The sequence below is a fragment of the Lathyrus oleraceus genome, chromosome 5 (assembly GCF_024323335.1).
Source record: "Lathyrus oleraceus cultivar Zhongwan6 chromosome 5, CAAS_Psat_ZW6_1.0, whole genome shotgun sequence".
Classification (NCBI taxonomy): domain Eukaryota; kingdom Viridiplantae; phylum Streptophyta; class Magnoliopsida; order Fabales; family Fabaceae; genus Lathyrus; species Lathyrus oleraceus.
In genome coordinates this window covers 389,665,969-389,681,652 of record NC_066583.1, presented here as the reverse complement: position 1 = coordinate 389,681,652, position 15,684 = coordinate 389,665,969, and positions in this window count along the sequence as shown.

Genomic DNA, 15,684 nt, shown 5'->3' with positions numbered 1-15,684 from the left:
CTCATAAAACAAATAGTATAAATTAATTTTATATTATTAACCAATCACATAAATTGAATTAAAAATAATAATTTTTTTTAACATTCTTTTACTAATGAGATAATTATTGTAGAAGAATAATTCAAAACACATCAATAGAAAGAAAAAAAAAAGTTCATAGATATAGATATAAATATGAACACTGGAGTGTGTAGTTTGTAAATTTTTAATAGTGAATATTAGTTCGTTGACATGTTATAGGGGAAATTTGTTTTTGAAAAATAAAACAAATTCTGAAGCAATAGTGGAGAACTAATAATATATAAGCAATGATACTTAAACATTTCAACTAACATGCACAACTGACCTTAGCTTAGTTGGTAGAGTGGAGAACTGTAGTTGTTTAATAGATATCCTTAGGTCACTGGTTTGAATCCGGTAGGTTGGATTTTTTTACCATTAAGGTTCATTTTTAAAAAAAATTATTGTTTTAATATTCAAATTGAGAAATAATGAGTTGGTTTGTATTGCATTGATTGAATATTTTAAAATAAATGTGTATAATATTTTTAAAAAATATCTAATTTACATAAATTAATTTTTCATGATATAATAAAATTCATACTGTTTTTTTTTTCCGTTTCTCAGTGTAGATTGTAAATGTCAAAAATGGTGTTTCATTTTTTTCTTCAAGTTGATTACTTTATACAAGTTTCCATGATAATTATGATATAAATTATACAAATTAATTATGGTTGGTTCAGGTAGACGGATTCGTAGGTAAAATTTTGGAAATTTGTTGCCTGAACCAACTAACATCTGATTTCATTGGTATAATTTAGTTTTGTTCGAACTTAGAAAATGATCAACCCAAACACCCTAATTTGATTCAGATTCTGGTTTGGTTTAGATTTACGTTGTCGCGTCTCGAAGAAATACGACCTCACGAGCGTTTGCAGAATGATTGATCAGAGTCGCCACCGAACTTTATTTATTTCAAAAAAGGAAAGGAAGAATATTAGTAAAATCCTATAAGAATGAGAAGATGGTCGTCGCAACCAAATTCAGGTTCGAGAGTCGATTACGCAAGGGGAAGGTACCCCTCACGTCCGTTGTACTCAACGGGAACCTTTTACTTAAATTTATGATTTGAATCTTAGCTTACGTTAATTATTTTCTTTGAGTGATAAAAAGTGTAAATGAAAAACAAAAGGGGTCGCAAAAAGGTTTTTATTAGGGTTCTTGACGATATTACGGGTCTCGCTCCTACGTATCATCAAGTATAGTGAAGAATTCAAAGCTATGTAGTTCTTCGTAGAAAACTATGTATTTATTGGTTGATTTTATTGACGACCGTCTAGATCGCGCTCTAACGGTTTAATGTTGCTTGTGCTCGCGATCAGAGGCTTAAAGCGCTTGTTTGTATTCATGATCGAACATGCTAAACAATGTTCTTTTGAAAAAGATTTTCGATTGCACGGGGGCGAGAAAATATGTTTGATGTGTTGAAAGTTTTTTAGGAGAATGACGAATGCTCGGTAGGACCAAGACGTGTTCCTCAGGACCGATTATTCGGATTTTTCATGGACTGCAAGACTCCAATGTACCTTTTTCATTCAAATCGTTTACGAAAATTATTTGCGGACAACGAACGTTTGGCAAGACCAGGATGTGTGCCTCGGGGCTGATTATTCAAGGTTTTCATGGAATGAAAGACTCCAATGTCCCTTTTTGTCCAAGTTTGGTTTAGGTATTTTAGAACGAAAGAAAGAATAATCGGTAAATCCAAGACGTATGCCTCGGAGACGATTATTCGAAGTTTTCATAGAATACAAGACCCCAATGTTCCTCTTCTTTCAATTTTATTATAATACTTTTAACGTAATGTTTAATTTGGAAAGAGATTCTTAAAGTAAGGTGTCCTTGAATGTATTTTGATTAAATTTCTCAAAGTTTGAGGTAACTTGTTCAAGAAGGAATGAAAATAAACACATGAACCTTTGTCTTTTCTTGAGAAATAAGCAACAAAACTTTTATATACTCTTGATCAAAATGGGATTGAAAAATGCTTGAGAACCTTAGGGATCATGTTTTGAGAGATAAGCCCTTTGAGAATCAACTGTTGAACACATTTTGACTTGAGGAATAAAAAAAACCTAGTTAAGGAACCATGCTTGATGCTCTTAATGAAAAGCCCTACCTTGTACAATAAACTTAATGAAAACAAGACATATTTTGATATTTTGATTAATGGTTAGATAACTAATGAACATATAAACACAAAGGTAAAACACCAACAAAGAGGTGCTTGATGATTCCTGCAAAAGGAAAACTCAAATATGAGAGGGAGAGGACAAATATGTGATCATATTTGTATACAAGGATGTAAATGATATGTGGGATCTTAGGGTTAAAACTTAGGTATGATAGATTCCCCTATTTAAGTTTCTTCAATTCAGATATATGAATATTGAAATCTTCGTCTCGACGAGGTTGAAGAGCCTTAAATACAGACAATCCAATTTTTTGGCTGTAAGATACCACAAAAATACTTATGATATGATATGAATGCAGGCAAGGATCTATGTGGGGAATATAGCGCCAAGGGAGACAAAGAATTGATGGAGAAAAGAAGAGAATGAAACTCTGTAGGGGGATAACAGATTCCAAAGGGGGACCCAGCTGGGGATAAATAAAGTCCCACACAGGAAAAGGAAAGACGCGCAGACAAAACTACAACACGAAACTTCTGGAGAGAAAGGGATGTCCTCCAGGAAAATAAATCACCGGGAAACGACTCGACTCAGGAATAACTATTGTATTGGAAGGAAACCAATGCACATTTAGAAAACAAACGAGCCACTGGCCCAACGGGGGAAGACTTATCAAAGCAAGACTCCACCAGGGAAAAGATCAATCAAAGGCGATGCCCAACTCTACTAGGGGGAGAAATTACCTAAGTATCAGTCAAGTGATAGCTTAACAAAGGTAATAAGCTCGAAAGGAAAGATTACCAACTACCAGCCAAGTGATAGCATCACAAGGTAACCAACGGTAAAAAGAAATAATACCTAACTATTAGCTAAGTGATAACTTAACAAGGTAATAAGCTAGAAATGAAAGATTACTAACTACCTGCCAAGTGATAGCTTAACAAGGTAACCAACCAAAGGTAAAAAAATATATTATCCAACTTGTTGGTGTAAGCCCTAGAGGCCAATACTTTTGGCACTTGTATCGAATTATTTATTAATAATAAAAAACTTTTTCTTTATTATGTTTGTTTAATAAAGTCCCTAGAATAGTTAGTCCGTTTAATGTATCAAGTGTGACTTAATCATGAGATCACATTAAACATAATGACACTATTCTTAAAGTATCTGTAGTCGAGCTTTGTTGTGAAGTTGAATAACATTAAAACATTAAGACTATTATGTATATAGACTGATGATCACATCTCATGGATCATGGATAAAGAGTTATAAAGTCTGAAACATAAGTATGAATATTTAGAGTAATATTTATACTGGATTGACCCGCTATGAGAATACTATATAGAATGTTATGCTAAGTGTCACAAGTTGTTCTCATGGTGATAATGGTGTATACCACCCTTTGACAAGAAACCACTATGTACCCTAGATGTAGAGTCGAGTGCCTTATTGCTGATCAAAAATTGTCCGTAACTGGATGACCATAAACACAGTTGATGGGTACTCCACGAAGCATGCTGAGGTACATGAGTGACCTAGATGGAATTTGCCCATCCTGCGTAACAGGATAAATGTCTATGAGCCAAATATTGAACTGGGCAAGGATGACACGGTTTATGCCTTGTGTTCAATATAGACATAACGACAAAATGGTAATTATACACATAAGTATTATCACAAAAGGATTTGTCAGATCACATGACATTTTCGTGTCTTGGGGTAGCAATGATGTGTTGCTAGATACCGCTCACTGTTTATCATGTTAAATATGTAATTTAATATAATTGCTAATGTCGCGAAAACCTACAGGGTCACACACAAAAGGACTGATTAATGAGAGATAGAGTAACTAAGGAACATCGTAAGGTACGGTGCACTTAAGTTAATTGTAGAACATCGTAAGGTACAATGTACTTAAGTAGAATACAAAATATGGTAAGGTACCACACGCTTAAGTGATTTTGGCATATCATAAGATATGTGCCACATACACTTAAGTGGGCTTTTTAGCTTACAACCCACATAAGTGGTTCTATAAATAGAACCCTTGTGCAGAAGCATTTGTGCAGTTGCAATTTCATTTCTCTCTCTCTCACTCAAAGCCTTCATTCATAGCAGCTAGCACTGAGATTGAAGGAATCTGTTCGTGTGAACTGAGTGGAGGCGTTGTCACCATTTAACATTCGTGATCGCTCCGTAGATCTGCATCAAAGGTTTCAATCGTCACAAGAGGTAATGATTCTATCACTGATCATGCCCATTCGTAAGGATCACTAAAGGAGAAATTTTTAAATTCCGCTGCGTTTTGGATCGCTATTCTCCTTCAGTGGTATCATAGCCACTTACGAAACCATGCATCTGATAGCTATTTATTTTCTGTATTTTCTGTATTAATACGATTAAAAGACAGAATGAATCAAAGAATAAACGAGTAATTAAATTTGGCATCATGTGTGTACGATTTGGATGATTGATGTTGACTATGCTTCTGAATCCGACGTTAGTATGGTGAAGCAGCGGTACATCGATCGTCCATAGGTTACGCAATTGAGATCGATCAAGTTATAAATATATATATGATATAAGTAATCCTGATGCAAAATATAGTATATATGATATATTGTTTCTATTTCGTTCATTCAAACACTTAATGGTTGTTTTCCTTTGAGCGATCAATGGTCATTTGCTTCATGATCTGACATTAGTATGGTGAAGCAATGACGTGTTGATCAATCATACTGAATTAACAATCGAGGTGTGTTTGGCGGCCTAAAATTGGTGCATTAGGGTTCATGACGGTACAAGGGTTGTGCTGTCAAAGAGTTATGCGATTAGGGTTGTTACTGCGCAAGAGTTGTGCTTTAAAGCATCAAGTGTTGATGCGAAAATCGACGTCAATCGATCGCCAAAATTTAATTTGGTTTATTTAATTAACATAATTTAAATTAATGATAATAATTTTTTTATTATTATTGTCTTGTGGTGATCGGTTATGGCCTTAGTTTTCCTTTATTTTATTTTTAGATTTTAAAATACGACCTGTGTGTCGTGCCTCTCTTTTAATATCTTAATGTAACTTCTTTTCTCATCTCACTCCCTTGTATGTAAAACGAGTTTCTTTTATGTAATATAATGTTATGAAGAAATATAAGAATACAATATCAAAGGAGGACAACCTTGAAGATCTTGCTTGGAGAAGCTTAGATCGTTACTAGGTTAACTTAGGTTCTCTCATTGGCTTGGGAGAACAATTGCGCTAGGGGCCATAACTGTTTCATTTTGTATGTATGTATGTGAGAGACAATTTATATGATAAATAAGTCGGTGAGATCATAATAATTGCAAATTCCCTCAAACTAAATATTAAGTTTATGCTTTCCAAGTTTTAGCACTCATCAAGACTAGTATCGAATAATGTAGGTTTCGCCTACGCGAGATGCATATTCTATATTAGTAAGGTGCGATGGGATAATTGTAATATCCAATTGCTAAAACAATGGGTCAAACTTAACTAAACAAATTATAATAATATTATATATGTTTAGAAGCAAGAGTTGGAAATGATCCATGTGATGGATTGGAATAAGGAGTTATTCACCTAACTAAAATATTCGCGAGTTGTATTAGATACAACTGGAAGGAGTTCCTATCTAAATAACCTAGTTTTGTGTAATCCGCCTACGCGGACTTAAAACAAAGTGAAATGTGGGTCTCGACCCACCAGAAAATCTTCCAAAAGGATTTTCTGAATCAAATGGTGAGGGTCATTTGTTTTGAGTAAAATAGTGGGAGCATATTTAATTAAAGGCCTAATTAAATATGTTATTGATACTTATATTTTCATTATTTTCATGTAGATTACCATGACAAAAAATATCTCTAACAACATTTTACGATCAATCCTAGATAAGGAAAAATTGTCTGGGACAAATTTTCTAGATTGGCACCGAAATCTGAGGATTGTCCTCAAACATGATAGAAAGCTGTATGTCTTGGAGAAACCTGTTCCTGAAGAGGAACATCCTAGTTTTGCACCTAAGGAAGAAATAGATGCTTATAAGAAGCATGTCGATGATGCCAATGAAACTGCTTGCCTCATGCTAGCTACCATGAACTCAGAGTTGCAAAAGCAACATGAGAACATGGCAGCGTTCGATATGATCGAACACCTGAAGATGCTCTATCAAGAGCAGGAAAGGCACGAAAACTTTGAAGTTTCAAAAACCCTTTTTCAAGGAAAATTAGCTAAGGGATCCCCTTTAGGTCCTCATGTGCTCAAGATGATTGGGTATGTGGAGAACCTTGAGAGGTTGGGTTTTCCCCTCGGAAAGGAACTTGCAACTGATTTGATCTTGCAATCGTTGTCAGATAGATTCAGTCAATTTGTGCTTAATTTCAATATGAATGATATGGACAAATCTGTTCTTGAATTGCTAGCCATGTTAAGAACTTCTGAGCAGAATCTGAAGTCAAAAGGGAAATCCATTTTGATGATCGGAAATGGAAAGAGACAGAACAAAAGACCCATCAAGCAGTGTGATAAAGGGAAAGGCAAGGAAGTTGACAAAACCAAACCCACTGCTCCTGCTTTGAAGCCTAGTGGAGGCATAACAAAGGAAGGCACCTGCTTCCATTGCGGTAAGACCGGACACTAGAAGAGAAACTGCCCAAAGTACCTAGAAGATAAGAAGAATGGAGTAGAGACTTCAACTTCAGGTAGTTTTGTTATTGAAACTAATTTATCTACTTCTGCATCATGGGTATTAGATATTGGATGTGGTTCTCACATTTATACCAATGTGCAATGGCTAAAAAGGAGTAGAGATTTGGCAAAAGGTGAAGTTGACCTACGAGTTGGCAATGAAGCAAAGGTTGCTGCTTTAGCCGTAGGAACTTATGTATTGACTTTACCTAGTGGTTTAATAATTCAGTTAGAGAACTGTTATTATGTACCTGCAATTAGCAAGAATATTATTTCCGTTTCTTGTTTGGACAAGTTTGGTTTTTCATTTATAATAAAGAACAATTGTTGCTCCATTTATTTGAATGATATATTCTATGCTACTGCACAAATGAACAATGGACTATAAGTCCTTGTTCTTGAAATGCCTATTTATAACATTAATACTAAAAGGATGAAACCTAATGAGTTAAATCCAACTTACCTTTGGCATTGTTAATTAGGCCATATAAATGAGAAACGCATTTCCAAACTCCATAAAGATGGACTCTTGGACTCTTTTGATTATGAATCATATGAGACATGCAAATCTTGTTTAATTGGAAAGATGACAAAGTCTCAATTCATAGGAAAAGGTGAAAGAGCTAATGATCTATTGGCCCTCATACATACTGATGTATGTGGACCACTAAACATACTAGCCAAAGGAGGTTTTCAGTACTTCATCACATTTATTGATGATTTCAGTAGATATGGTTATGTGTATTTAATAAAACACAAATCAGAATCCTTTGAAAAGTTCAAGGAATTCAAGAATGAAGTACAAAACCAACTAGGTAAGAATATTAAAACTCTTCAATCAGATCGAGATGGTGAGTATTTAAGACTAGAGTTTAATGACCATCTGAAAGAGTGTGGGATCCTATCCCAACTTACTCCTCCTCGAACACCCCAATGGAATGGTATATCTGAGAGAAGAAATCAAACCTTCTTAGACAGGGTCCGATCCATGATGAGTCACGCTGATCTTCCAAACTCCTTTTGGGGACATGCACTATTGACAGCAACTTACACACTTAACCATGTTCCATCCAAAAAGGTTGAGAAGACACCATATGAGATATGGAGTGGTAAGAAACCACATATGTCTTACATGAAGATTTGGGGTTGCGAAGTTTATGTGAAACGACAAATTTCAACTAAGCTTGAGCCCAAATATGACAAATGCTTATTTGTGGGGTATCCTAAAGAAACAAGAGGGTATTACTTCTACGATCCTTCTGAGGGTAAAATGTTTATCGCTCAAACTGGAGTTTTCCTAGAAAAGGATTTTATTTCCAAAGGAATCAATGGGAGGAAAGTAGAGCTTGAAGAAATTCAAGAAATACAAAGCATTGATACACCTAAGGAGGAATTAGAGAAGGAAACACAAGTAGTTGTGGAAGAGCAACCTACTCAAGTAGAATAAGACCAACATAGGTCAAGCAGGATACGTCACCTATCTGAGAGATATGGATATCTCATAATTGATAAAGGTGATGTGTTACTCATGGATCAAGTTGAGCTTGTTACCTACCAAGAGGCCATAACTGGTCCCGAGTCTGAGAAGCGGCTAGAAGCCATGAAATCTGAAATGGATTCCATGTAGACAAACCAGGTTAGGACCTTGGTAGTGCCTCCTATAGGAGTTAACCCTATAGGATGCAAGTGTGTCTTCAAAAAGAAGACTGACATGGATGGTAAGGTACACACCTATAAGGCAAGACTGGTTGCTAAAGGATATAAATAAATTCATGGGGTTGACTATGATGAAACCTTTTCACCAGTTGCAATGCTTAAATCTGTTTGGATTTTACTTGCTATCGCTGCATATCATGATTATGAAATATGGCAGATGGATGTCCAAACTGCTTTCCTTAATGGGAATCTTTTTCAGGATGTGTACATGACATAACCTGAAGAATTTGACACACCAGAAGAAGCCCAAAAGATATGTAAGTTACAAAGATCAATCTATGGATTGAAGCAAGCTTCCAGAAGCTGGAATCTTTGTTTTGATGAAACAGTAAAACAATATGGATTCATCAAGAATGAAGATGAGCCTTGTGTCTACAAGAAGGTTAGTGGGAGCATGATTGTCTTCCTGGTATTATATGTAGATGACATATTACTCCTTGGAAACGATGTCCCTACCCTACAATAAGTAAAGTCTTGGTTGGGGAAATGCTTTTCTATGAAGGACCTGGGTGAAGCAGCCTATATATTAGGAATCAGGATCTATAGAGATAGATCACAAAAATTGTTTGGCCTAAGTAAGAGTACATACATAGGCAAAGTGCTTAGACGCTTTAATATGCATGATTCCAAGAAAGGATTCATACCTATGCAACATGGCATGTGTCTATCAAAAACACAATCCCCTTCAACTAAGGAAGAAAGGGATCGCATGAATAAGATTCCATATGCATCTGCAATAGGATCTATCATGTATGCCATGTTATGTACTCGACCAGATGTCTCGTATGCTTTAAGTGCAATGAGTAGGTACCAATTTGATCTCGGTGATGCTCATTGGGTAGCTGTCAAGAATATCCTTAAGTATTTGAGAAGGACTAAGGACTCATTCTTGATATATGGATGTCAGGAAGAGCTTGTTGTAATTGGATACACCGATGCTAGCTTCCAGACAGATAAGGATGACTTTAGATCGCAATCTAGTTATGTGTTTTGCTTAAACAGTGGCGCTGTGAGCTGGAAAAATTCATAGCAAGATACAGTTGCTGATTCTACAATCGAGGTCGAGTATATTGCTGCCTCAAGTGCAGCAAAAGAAGCTGTTTGGATCAAAAAGTTCATTAGTGAACTTGGTGTAATTCCTAGCATTGTGGATCCCATTGGTCTCTATTGTGATAACAATGGTGCTATCGCACAAGCTAAGGAGCCTAGATCTCACCAACGATCCAAACACATACTTAGGCGTTATCACCTCATTCGAGAGATAATAGATAGAGGAGATGTGAAAATATGTAGAGTACCTACACTTGACAATATTACTGACCCACTGACAAAGCCTCTTGCGCAGTAGAAGCATGATGGCCATACTAGATCTATGGGCATTAGGGGTATGCCTGATTGGCTCTAGTGCTAGTGGGAGATTGTTGGTGTAAGCCCTAAAGGCCAATACTTTTAGTACTTATATCGAATTATTTATTAATAATAAAAGGCCTTTTCTTTATTATATTTGTTTAATAAAGTCCATAGAATAGTTAGTCCGTTTAATGTATCAAGTGTGACTTAATCATGAGATCCCATTAAACATAAGGACACTATTCTTAAAGTATCCGTAGTCGAGCTTTGTTATGAAGTGGGATAACATTAAAGCATTAAGACTATTATGTATATAGACTGATGATCACATCTCATGGATCATGGATAAGGAGTTATCAAGTCTTAAACATAAGTATGAATATTGGGAGTAATATTTATACTGGTTTGACCCGCTATGAGAATACTATATAGAATCTATATGGAATTTGCCCATCCCACGTAACAGGATAAATGTCTACGGGCCCAATATTGAACTGGACAAGGATGACACGGTCTATGCCTTGTGTTCAATATAGACATAAGGGCAAAAGGGTAATTATACACATCAGTATTATCACAAAAGGATTTGTCAGATCACATGACATTTTCGTGTCTTGGGTAGCAATGATGTGTTGCTAGATACCGCTCACTGTTTATTATGTTAAATACGTGATTTAATATAATTGCTAATGTCGCGAAAACCTACAGGGTCGCACACAAAAGGACAGATTGATGAGAAATAGAGTAAGTAAGGAACATCATAAGGTACGGTGCACTTAAGTGAATTGTAGAACATCGTAAGGTACGATGTACTTAAGTAGAATACGAAATATGGTAAGGTACCACACGCTTAAGTGATTTTGGCATTTCATAAGATATGGGCCACATACACTTAAGTGGGTTTTTTAGCTTGCATCCCACACAAGTGGTTCTATAAATAGAACCCTTGTGCATAAGCATTTGTGCAATTGAAATTTTGTTTTTCTCTCTCTCTCACTCAAAGCCTTCATTCGTAGCAGCTAGCACTGAGATTGAATGAATTCGTTCGTGTGGACTGAGTAGAGGCGTTGTCACTATTCAACGTTCTTGATCGCTCCGTAGATCTGCATCAAAGGTTTCAATTGCCACAAGAGGTAACGATTCTATCACTGATCATGCCCATTCGAAAGGATCACTAAAGGAGAAATTTTTAAAGTCCGATGTGTTTTGGATCGCTATTCTCCTTCATAGCTATTATTAGAGTGATAGCTTAACAAAGGTAATAAGTTCGAAAGAAAAGATTGCCAACTATCAGCCAAGTGATATCTTAACAAGTTAACCATACAAAGGTAAAAAATAAATATTACCTAACTATCATCCGAGTGATAGCTTAACAAAGGTAATAAGCCTAACAATAAAGATTACCAACTACATGTCAAGTGATAGCTTAACAAAGTAACCAACCAAAGGTAAGATAAATATTACCTAACTATCAGACAAGTGATAGCTTAACAAAGGTAATAAGCTCGAAAAGAAAGATTACCAACTACCAGCCAAGTGATAGCTTAACAAGGTAACCAACTAAAGGTACAAAAGAAATATTACCTAACTATCAGTCGAGTGATAGCTTAACAAAGGTAATAAGCCCAACAAGAAAGATTACATAAGTATCATCCGAGTGATAGCTTAACAAAGGTAATAAGCCCAACAAGAAAGATTACCAACTACCAGCCAAGTGATAGCTTAACAAAGTAACCAACCAAAGATAAAAAGAAATAATACCTAGCTATCAGCCAAGTGATAGCTTAACAAAGGTAATAAATTCAAAGGACCAAAGTTTAACCCAGGGTAAGCTGGAGAGAAACGTTTAAAGGAGACTCAATCCAATGAGGAAATAAACTCAAATGGGGATTAATTTCATTCAGATAATAAATTGGACAGGAAAACTGAAACAAAACCTTCCACGAGGATCAAACTCTGTAGGGAATTATAAAGGATAAGCTCTTTCTGCTTAAGGTCGACACTCTATTGGAGAGAGGACATGCACACTCCACGAGGAGAAAAACACCAGAGAACAGGGAAACACCAAGAAATGCAAGATGCACAAATAAACACCATAATTCCATGCATATACGTATGGATATGTATATGAATATGCTGACCAAACAGGCACAAAGGGTTAGACTAATAACATACTACAACCGGATCCTCGACTAATCTCAATAAGGTGGAGATGCTACTTGAGATATTGCTAGGGATTCAGCTGGAGGAAAGCCTACAATGAATGATCATAAACCATTAAAGGAGCTAAATCCTGATACAAGGCTTAAATCCTTCTGGAGAGAGAGAAAAAGATATTTCTTGGAGAACCAAAGTTTAATCTTCTAAAAGCATGAACTCCGTTCCGAGGGAGGGAAATGTTTGTCAGGGATAAGAAACATCCGAACAAACTATATTACGAAGACCTGTTGGCGACCTTACTAGGGATTCTACCATTCCCGATATCTCTGCTATGGGAACTGATGAGCCTGGATACATTCATAAGGAAAATCCTGTCTTAAGAGAACACTGAGCACCGCTTTTCAAGATCTTACCATCCTTGAGATCACTGTTGACATTCCTCTTTTATATTCACAAATCGAAGAAAATATTTTTGTAAATTTCAAAAACATGATTGTTTATATATCTTTTGTTTCAAAAATTATTATAAAAAATAAATGAAATTTCGTGAACTAAAATAAGATAATAACACCAAACAAATGGGAAAAAGGCTCAAATTTTATTGATAGAATGGTAGTACGCAAATGGCGTGACTCCATGGATTATTACAAAGTTGAAAAATGGTAAGTACATGGAAAGCGCTGCATTGAAATACAATGACCACTATTCTTCCTAACAACTTTGAATTCTGCTATGCTTAGAACTTCGGTCAAGGAAGACTGAATGAGGATCCTTGATAGGCCCTGTTGCTTCAGATGATCAAGTCTGGCCTGATGCAATTACTTGCCATAATCCCTAATTTTTGCCGAGATTTCCCTCTCGGGTTTCTAATCTACCAGGATGATTATTTTCTGTTTATGTCTCTAACTTTTTCCTAGACTGCCCTTTTGGGTTTTCAATCCAATGAGACACTCATTTTTGCCTAAGCCGCCCTTTCGAGTTTTCAACTTAGCGAGTTGTTCTATTACTTTTCTAGGAAAAGTATTACTTGACTACATCAGAATTCACAGGATGAGGGAGCTCCTCACCGTTCACAGTTGTAAGAGGCATTGCACCACCAGAGAAGGCTCTCTTAACAACATACGAACCTTCATAATTAGGAGTCCACTTGTCCCTAGAATCAGTGTTGAAAGATAAGATCTTTTTGAGCATGAGGTCGCTTTCTCTGAATACGCGAGGCCGAACCTTCTTGTCAAATGCTTTCTTCATTATTTTTTGATATAATTGGCCATGACACAAAGTTGTCATCCTCTTCTCTTCAATCAAATTCAATTGATCATATATGCTTTGACACCATTCAACCTCAAACAATTTGGCTTCAATCAAGACTCACATTGAAAGGATCTCAACCTCTACAGGGAGCACTGCTAACATACAATACACAAGAGAGAAAGGGGTTTCCCCTGTTGAAGTGCAGACAGAGGTACGATACCCATGCAAAGCAAAAGGGAGCATCTCATGCCAATCCTTATATGTCACAACCATTTTCTGTATAATCTTCTTAATATTCTTATTTGCAGCTTCAATAACCCCATTCATCTTAGGTCTGTAAGGAGAAGAGTTATGATGTTCAATCTTGATGTCGTCACAAAGCTCTTTCATTATCTTATTATTCAAGTTCGACCCATTATCAGTGATAATCTTAATTGGAACACCATATCGGCAAATAATCTGATTCTTGATAAATTTGACCACAACATGCTTTGTCACATTAGTATTAGATGCTGCTTCAACCCATTTGGTGAAGTAATCAATATCCACCAGAATGAAACAATGTTTGTTTGAAGCTGTGGGTTCAATCATACCAATCATGCCAATTCCCCACATAGAGAAAGGTCATGGGGATGAAATAATATTGAGAAGAGTTAGAGGCACATGAATATTATCAGCATGAACCTGACATTTATGGCACTTCTTCACATATTTACAACAATCAGATTCCGTTGTCAGCCAATAGTAACATGCCCTTAACATTTTTTTAACCGTTGCATGTCCATTGGCATGAGTACCAAAGGATCCTTCATGAACTTCTTGCATTAACATGTCTGCTTCGTGTCTATCCACGCATCTGAGAAAGACCATGTCAAAGTTTCTCTTGTACAACACATCTTCATTAAAAAATAAATTTCCAGCCAATCTTCTCAAAGTCTCCGGGTACACCTGAATTTGAAGGAAACACTTGATATCATGATACTAAGGCTTATCATCTGTGACTTTTTGCTGCAAACACATGAGCAGGCCTATCGAGGCACATAATTCTTATATGAGACATGCCATTCCAATGATTTAATTTATACATAGAAGACAAATTAGCCAAAGTATCCACCATCTGATTCTCTTCACGAGGTATACGATGAAACTCAACTTTGTTGAAGAAAGTTAAAAACCTCCTTGCATAATCTTTGTAAGGAATCAAGCCAGGATGACGAGTCTCTCACTCTCCTTTAATCTTATTAACCACCAAGGTTAAATATGCATATACATCAAGAATCTTAATTCTCAAATCAATGGATTTTTCAAGACCCATGATACAAGCTTCATATTTTTCCATGTTGTTCGTCTAATCAAACATCAATTTTGCAGTGAAAGGGATATGAAAACCCTGAAGAGTAATGATGATTGCCCCAATTCCATTATCATAAGCATTAATAGCTCCATCAAACACCAAATCCCACCGGGATCCAGGCTCTTGTCCTTCTTTAGGAAATGGTTCATCACAGTCTTTAGCTTTTAAGTACATAACATCTTCATCAAGGAAGTCAAACCTGATGGATTGATAATCATCAATTGGATGGTAAGCCAAATGATCTGCAAGAATACTTCATTTAATTGCCTTTTGAGTATGATACTCAATATCAAATTCAGACAATAGCATCTGCCAATGAGTAATCCTCCCAATCAAAGAAGGATTTTCAAAAATATACTTGATTGGATCCATTTTGGATATCAATCAAGTGGTATGATTAATCATGTACTGGTGTAGATGTTTGGAAGCCCAAGCTAAAGCACAACAAGTCTTGTCAAACATGGAGTACCGAGACTCACAGTCTGTAAACTTCTTACTCAAATAGTAGATGGCATGCTCCTTTTTACCAGCTTCATCTTGTTGTCCAAGCACACAACCCATGGACTCTTCTAACACAGATAAGTAGATAATCAATGGTGTTCCTTCCATTGGAGGAGACAATATTTGAGGTTCAAGCAAATATTATTTGATGTTGTCAAAATCTTTCTGGCATTCTTCTGTCCAAACATAACCTTGATCTTTACAGAGAAGCTTGAAGATTGACCCACATGTGGCTGCCATATGAGATATAAACCTGGAGATATAATTCAGACGCTCGAGGAATCCTCTGACTTGCTTTTTTGTCTTTGATGTAGGCATCTCTTGAATAGCTCTGACTTTATCAGGATCTACCTCAATACTCTTCTGGATGACAATGAAGCCCAATAACTTTTGTGAACGGACACCAAAAGTACACTTATTAGGATTCAAGCGGAGTTTAAACTTTCTCTAACATTGAA